This window comes from Trichechus manatus, unplaced genomic scaffold (genome assembly GCF_000243295.1).
Source record: "Trichechus manatus latirostris isolate Lorelei unplaced genomic scaffold, TriManLat1.0 scaffold00179, whole genome shotgun sequence".
NCBI classification, from domain to species: domain Eukaryota; kingdom Metazoa; phylum Chordata; class Mammalia; order Sirenia; family Trichechidae; genus Trichechus; species Trichechus manatus.
The window spans coordinates 2,644,294-2,652,836 of NW_004444115.1; positions in this window are offsets into that span (position 1 = coordinate 2,644,294).

The window sequence follows — 8,543 nt, forward strand, 5'->3', positions numbered from 1 at the left end:
GACGCCTCTGTGGGTCTGATTGCATCATTAATCATCATTCACGCCTGTGCTTGCATGCCAAGCGGGAAATCTGTTCTTTGTTTCTTTTTTCTCTTTGGATCATCACTCTTTGCCCCTGAATGAGCATTGGACAAGCCTATGCTTCTGGGCACCACCCTCTCCCACCTGGTTCCCTGATTGGCCAGGCTCCTCTCAGGTCCTGTCTCCTTCTTCAGCCTTCCTGCCCCTCTCCCATGCTCCTTGGTAGAGCCTGGTGAGTTTGTCAATAACCACACACACACTCACACACACACTCTCACGCACACTTTCTTTGCTCCTTGCTAAGAACAAGTGGGCTTAAGGAGAAAGTGCTAATTAACAGGGCAAGATTCAGTCACTAGGGACAATTACACAATGGAGATAAATGGTTTTGTTTTCAAAAATGTCAGAAATGCACTGTCTGTCGTCTCCTTTCCTTTTCCACTGGAAATTTCAGTGACAAGGAATATGAGGCCCTGGATTTCAAAAGCTTTTATGGTTTGAAAGAGTTTGTTTCCCTTCTCTGCTTCCCAGGGCCTAAAGGAAAACTGGCAGACTGGACAAGTTTTATTCCATTATCTGTTTATTCATTAACAAATATTTACAGACTGGGATCCCATGGGTTTGTGTCTGGGTCTGATCCTTAGGGCCCTGGCCCCTGTTCTTCCTGCCTTTCCCTTCAGATGCCTACATTTGCTTTCTGCTCCTAAGGGGCTTTCTTCTTCTCAGTGTCCTGAGCTCCTCACCATGTGCTGGTGTGCAGGTTGTCCACTGCACAAGGGGGCCTCACCAAGGAGGGACGAGCAAGTATTGAATCCAGCCTCCTCCTTTTTCTTTGCTGAGGTTTGACCTCACCTTCTGAGGCCTGCCTCCTGCCTTCACTCCTCTGGAATCACTGCCCACTGGAATCCAGACCTAATGGACCCTTTTGAGAAGAGGAAGTTTTTCCCCTAAGTCCACTTTTCTAAATATTTACCTCTGCCCCAGGCTCAGCCCCTTCCTTGGCTGAGGAGGAGAGTCAGGGAGGCCCACCCCTGCCCATGGCCCCAGGGGAGCAAGCGTAACAGCCAAGTCCCTGCCCCTTCATCAGGATCTCTCCGTCTTAAATAGGAACACACATGGGTCCCGACAGCTGAGGCCAGATGGGGCTTCCAAAGCCTGGTTGGTGTGGAAAGCTGAGAGGCTCCCAGAATTACACACATAGACTCACACACACTTGCACTCACACACACACTCACAATATACTCAGACTTACAGACACACTCACATATACACCCTCTCTCACATACACACACACATACACTCACACACGTTCACATATTCACACAGTCACATATATACCCTCTCTCACACATCACACACTCAAACAGGCACTCACAATGCACTGACACAACTCACACTCTCACACATACACACTCACATACACATGCACAGTCATACATCCACAGGCTCGCGCTCACTCACACTCACATTCGCAGACTCCCACTCCCACACTCCCACACACAGGCCCACACACACACACAACCATACACACATACCCACTCACAACCACACACACTATAGTTCTCTCATTGTACACCCAGCTCACATTCCTGAGAGACATAGGTGTATTTAGAATGAATCTGTGCATTGAGTCTCCCCCAAGGGCAGCTGGTGGGAACTGGCTTCGTATTTGCATAACTGAGAGAGCCCACCCAGGGCTTTTGGGAACAAAGGAGCAGTTCCACCTCTGAGGTTAATCCCGTCTCCTCTCTAAATGTAGACTTTGCTGCTAACTCTACAATGGCAGCTTGTTCTTTGCTCCAAATACTCATTGGTTGCCTGTTACAGCACCTCATGATAAGTGATGCCCCTGGAGGAAGAGGTAGACTTCCCGGGACTGGAGGACAAGTGCAGGGGAAGAAATAATGCATTCCAACAAGGCCTGTTTGCTGGTCCCCCTGCCCTTTGGTGATGAGGAGGTGCAGCTCCAAGTGGCCTTAAGGCCCGTCCTCTGGTTCCTTTGTATAGGAAATCAAGAATGAGCCCAAGACTGTGCTCCTTTCTCTGGGTAGCTTGGTTCTGCTATTGGCAAAACAGCCCTGCCCTGGAATTGTCATTATTGGGCTTGGCCCCAAGGAACTGAATCCAGGTGCTGGCGCCCAGAACGGACATGGCCAGGTCATCAGGGAACCACTGTGCATACTCAGGTTTGAGGCTGTCCCATGGAGCATGTGGGACTGGGGAGTTCTTGGTCACTTGTGTAGAAGGAAGGAAGAGAGGGCAGCGGCTGGGGAAGGCCATGATATACTGCCTTGGCATGCCCTGCTGGGCTCTGGCTGGACTCAGAGCCTGTGCAGGCCACAATTGCAATGTGTCACTCGTTCATGACCTAGAGGTAGATCTGAAACCCACGCTCCTGTGAATGTGGAGACAGCCCCAGAGGGGCCCTCTCAAGACAACGGAAAAGTACTTCTCATGATCTCTTTCCTCCTGCTCCAGCTTTACTCTTCTCATGCAGGTGGGGGCCCAGCACCACACAGGAGAGTGCCATCTGTGCCCACTGCCTGTGGTGGGCCACCTTTGGAAATGGAATTCTACCCCACCCCTGTCCACACTATCCCCCAACCAAACCTCTCCCCACATACACACACAGAGTCATCAGTTCCTTTCTACTTGCTTGGAAAATCCACAGGCCTGATTAAACCTGGCCCCTCAACTACTCTGTGCCTCCACCCTGCAGCTAAAAGTGCTGGAGGAAAACCCACAAGCCCACAGTCGGCCCCTCTCCCTGAGTTGGTGGTCCCTGACTGCTGCTTGCAATCACGCAGCATTCCACTGTCCACTTCCAGAAGACTCTTGTCTGTTTCTCTCACCCCCTGGGAGGTAAGCAGAACTTTTCCAGACTAGTCTCCAGCCTGGCCTCCCTTGGAGGGAGGGCCTTCCTGGGAAGGAGGGCCCTGGGAAGGAGGGCCACTTGTGGTCCTCACCGAGGCCCCCTTCTGGCGGAAGGCAGAGGCGGTGGGTCAGGGCACATGTCTCCCTCTTGAACAGCTGAACCCACTGGGCTTGGCCTCCAGCCCCCAGCCATGCCGAGGAAGCGTTTGGGCCCCTTAACCATGGATGAGTTGGTGGGGAACACAACTCAGTCCAAGGTGACACCAAGTCAGTCTATTGTAACCACGTACCTTGGCAGCCCCTGATCTTGCCAGCCCACAGCTGAGTAACAGGCCCTCTTGGGAGTACAATTCCAGCTCTGTGAGATTGTTGCTTACTGCCCCAGTCTCCAAGGAGAGGAGGTGAGCAGACAGCTGCTGTTGCTTGAATCTTTGAGAGTGCCCTCTCATCCCTGTCCCAGAATGCCTGCCTGCCTGCTGCCTGGCCACTCACTGTCCTCTGACTGATGGACCCCCCCACCCCCTCCCTCACCCACTACACTGCCAAAGCTGCCATATCTTCTAGGTGCAAAGGTGTAGGAACCAGTGCTTTTTTTGCAGCCCATGCCATATCTTAAACTCTTGCATCTCACCAATAAAACCAATTTCTAATACCCAGTTTGTGAATTAAGTCCCGCTGTCATGCAGACTTAGCGAGTCTGAAAACCGCTGTGCCTGTTTCTGAAACTCAGACTTCTGATTAGAGTCCTCACATGCTAACTAAGCACCCAAGGGTGCAGATTAATGTCGGCTTCTGCACACGTGTACAGCACGCTCTCTTCTCACAAGTTTCAAAGTAAGTTACAGGCAATATGAGGTTACGTGGCTCCATTTTTATCTTCAGGTGCTGAGAGGTGCCCCCGGGAGAAATTCTGTGCTGTTATCTGTGTGCACGTGTTTAATTTTAGCTGTGCGTACCTGTTGCCGTTGAGTTGATTCCGACTTATAGCCACCCTATAGGACAAAGTAGAACTGCCCCATAGGGTTTCCAAAGAGCTGCTGGTGGATTTGAACTGCTGACCTTTTTGTAAGCAGTCGAGCTGTTAGCCACTGTGCTACCAGGTCTCAGCTATGCATTCAGTAAGTACCAAAAATGAGCCACCTAACTGGGAACCAGCAGCTCTAGCTCCCTGGGTAAGTTTTTCATAACCAGAAAAACCAAACCTTTTGCCATCAAGTCGATTCTGACTCATAGCAACCCTATAGGATAGAGTAGAACTGCCCCATAGAGTTTCCAAAGAGTGGCTGGTGGATTCCAACCACTGGCCTTTTAGTTAGCAGGACCTGGCCTTTGTGAACTACAGTCTTTGTGAGGTCTTTGTGGCTCCCAGGGACTGCAGGGTGGGTTGTCAGAGAGGCTACACAAAGGAGACAGGGAAGTGGAGGGCAGGAGAGGTGGTGGTTGTTCTGTGGCCCCTGTTAAAATAATTTCTTCTCCAAAGCCTCCCAGACCCTCTGGTCAGACTTAATTTTACAGGGAAAAGGGGGATGCTAGAGAGTCTGGTGCACAGAGTGACTTTTCCATATGAGGGAACGCCCCAGTTTATCCATCTGAAAAAGCAGGGGGCCAGGCTGCGATCCTCCCAGCTCTGACATTCTGAACAAGCTGTCTGCTGTGACTGCTGTGTGGGTGTTCGAAGGAAGCAAATGCAGCTCTGAGTGTGCCGTGCAAGGTGGGGAAAAGCCCCCTCTGCTCCTTGCCATCTGAGCCGGGAGGGTCTGCAGCATACACATGGGTGGCAGTTTCCCTTTTCTGTGGGAGCCTACTCACCTGCTGTTCTGGTGAATACATTTACAACTTTACTGCTGCACCCTGGGACTCGCCTGCTTCATTAAACAAAATGATTTACTGTGATGAGGCTTGTTTGAGGCTCGACTCCCCCCCGACAGATACCTGAAGACATGCCACCTACAGAGGCAACTGAGAAGGGCACGCTCATGCTGCAGCTCCACTGACTGAGACCCTTCTCCCTGACCCACATGACTACAACAGAAGCGCTGATGATGTAATCTCACCGACACATCCACCTTCCGAGCCTTGATGGAGTGATGCTTAAGAGGTGTGACAAATGCTGGTGTGTAATTTTGGCTAGCAGAATACAAGCCTCCAGAATCCAGTACATTATCTAATTTCATAGGTTTTCATGGAGGCCAGTGTGAATGTGCTTGAGGCCTAACACACTCAGGCCATGTTTTGTAGCTGAACTCTGGCAACAGGCTAATGTCAGGTTAAAGCCACAGATTTCCAAGTTTGAACAGCTAAATGTCAAATAGTCTGCTCTTCTGGGGCATGGGGGACTGAACTGAGCTGCATCAAACTTTGTTGGGTTCCACTGGTATGAAGCATGAAACACTGGAGGGGAGGGAAGGGCATCAGGCGTGTCCTTTCGCTGGTGTCTCTCAGACTCCTGGGTCGGTTGCTTGTAGATCAACCATAGACTCTCCCACATGCAGACAAGGCTGTGAGTTCTTTGAGGGATGGGTGGTCTGTGTCCATGTTTGTTTCCCCAAACCCTGCCCCTAACACAGGGCTTGGGGCATTGGAGGATGTCCTGCTGCTTGTAGGGAGTGGCCAGCTGCTGAGTTGAAGGGCTAGGCTGTGGGCTGCCTGATAACCAGACATAACACAGCTGCTCTGGTGCCTGTTGCCAGGTGGGGGCCCTGATGGAAGCTTTGGCCAGCACTGAGAAGGAAGCAGTCCACTGTGACCACAAAGCCCAAGTCCTCAGCCATCTCCTGACTCAGGTCTCAGACACCCTGGGAAGAAGAGAAGGGCTTTCTGGGAATGAGCGCTGGATCCTACCTAAACAGAGTCTTCTTCCACCACCTAAAATCCTCCCTTAGCACAGCTTTTTTCTCTCTTTTCATTCAGCCCTCTCAGAGAGCAAGACTTTTCTAGAAGCCTTTGCTCTAATTCCATGTTTTGGATTGTAGCAATAGCTAGTACATTGCTGGCACTTCCTAAATGTTTAATAAATAATAATAATTTTTCTAATGATAGGCCTTCTGCTTGCTGACAGTTTCTGCCCTCCTCCTTCCCACTCTCTGCCAGCTGCTTCTGAGGGTTCCTTCCATCCCCTTTGCCTTGTTCCTTCACAACTCAGTGGCCATGATCTGAAGTGGTTAAGGCCCTTCCCCACCTCAAAGTTGCATTCACCTCCCTGGGAGTGTCTTTACAACTGTCATGGATAGAGAAAACTCCCTTCCTGCTAAGATTCCTGCACTTTCTTTTGCAGCATTTGTGAGCAGCCACAGGAACGTTAGTGCCGCTGATGGAGTTGCCCAGAATAAAAGCTAAGATTTGTTTACCGTGAACCTGACTCAGGGAGTGTTTTCTAGTATGTTCATTGTGAGTGTCATTTCTGAGTACCACGCAGGCATGGCACATAGAGATGAGCAAGATCAACCTCCAAGGAGGTCACAGGCAGGATGAGCAAAGCCAAGACTCCATGGTTTTCAAGAAATACAATTTTGTTGCTAACTATTATCAATAGTCTGCTACTATGATTTGAACTCTGCACAGATAGTTTGTAATGAGCAAGTTCTGTGCTGATGCTGCTAAAATGCCTGGAAATCATGTCTCCTCATGAGCTGATTAAGTGGTCCTACCACATGTTACTTATACCACTTCTCTCCTGAGAAGAGCCTTTCTCCATGGATTGAACAATGGGAAGCGAGTGTCCAGGGTTTGTGGAACCATCATTTGATTTCTTAATGATTTCTAAACTTCACCTGAACAGTTGATGTTTTAAATGGAAGAAGGTGTATGATAAATCTACTCTAACATTCTAATCTCTCTAAGATTGGATACCTTCCTCTACAGTCCACTGAGGCAGTTCTAGCATTCCAACTTCATTTAGTGTAGGCTATCTTTTGGTTCAAGAGAAGCCTGTCTTGGAAAAAATACAGCCAGAATTCTCCTTGGAAGCAAGGATGATGAGACTTCATCTCATGTACTTTGGACATGTTATCAGAAGGGACCAGTCCCTGGAGAAGGACATCATGCTTGATAAAGTAGAGGGTCAGTGAAAAAGAGGAAGACCCTCTACCAGATAGATTGACACAGTGGCTGCAACAATGTGCTCAAACATAACAATGATTGTGAGAATGGCACAGGACCAGGTAGTGTTTCATTCTGTTGTACCTAGGGTTGTTGTGAGTCAAAACCAACTCAATGGCACCTAACAACAACAACATCTTTTGGTCCATGTCTCAGCTAACCTACCAAACTGTTAGAGCTCTTTCTAATCCTCAGTTAAAACATTAAATCAAGAATTTCTGTTTGGTATTGTTATTGAGCCAACTCTGAGTTGGCTCTGATTCATTGCAACATTATGTATAACAGAATGAAACATTGCCCTGTCCTGGGTCGTCTTTATGATTATTGATATATTTGAGCCCATTGTTGAGGCTATTGTGTCAATTCATTTCATTGCAAGTTTTCCTCATTTTCACTAGCCCTTTGCTTTACCAAGCATGATGTCCTTTTCTAACAATTGGTCTTTCCTGTGACATGTCCAAAGCAAGCGAGCTGACATCTTGCCATCATTGCTTCTAAGGAGCATTCTGCTCTTGTTTCTTCTAAGACTATTCTTTCTTCTGGCAGTCCACGATATATTTAATATTCTTCACCAACACCACAATTCAATGTATCAGTTCTTCTTCTGTCTTCTCTTTTCATTTCTAGCTTTCATATGCATATGAAGCAATTGAAGAGACCATGGCTTGGGTTGGCCCACCTTAGTCACCAAAGTGACATCTTTGCTTTTTAAAACTTTAAAGAGATCTTTTACAGCAGATTTGTCCAATGGAACACATTGTTTGATTTCTTGATGGCTGCTTCCATGGACATTGAATGCTGATCCAAGTAGAGTGAAATCATTGATAACTTCAGTTTCTTCTTCATTTATCATGGTGTTATTTATTGGTCCATTTGTGAGGATTTTTGTTTTCTTCGCTCTCAAGTGTAATCCATACTGAAGACTGTAATCTTTGAACTTCATCAATAAGAGCTTCAAGTCATCTTCATTTTCAGCAAGCAAGGTTGTGTCATCCGCATATCGCAGGTGTTAATGATCTTCCTCCAATCCTGATGCCATGTTCTTCTTCATATAGTCCAACTTCTTTGATTATTTATTCAGCATACAGAATGAATAAGAAGAAAGATACAACCCTGCCACACACCTTTTCCAATTTTAAACCACATGGTATGCCCCTGTTCTGTTCTTTCTGTTCTAACAACTGTCTCTTGATCCATGTACAGATTCCTCGTGAGCACAATTAAGTGTTTTGGAATTCTCATTCTTTGTAACGTTATCCATAATTTGCTGCTGTCTTCAACTCTTCTCCTCCCATTCATTCTTAAATCTGTTCCAATCAGGAATCTGTCTTCTCCACTCGACCAAACTCACTTCCATCAAGGCTCCCAATGTTCTCTGCGTTACTAAATCTGATCGCTTTTTCCCCAGTGTACTGTAGCAGATTCCATATATGTGCAGGTGGGTTTCTAGCTTTATTCCCCCTCCCCCTATTTGTTAATTTGTTTATCCCTGCACCCATACCAAAAAAAAAAAAAAACAAAACAAAACCAAAAACCAAAAAAAAAAAAAA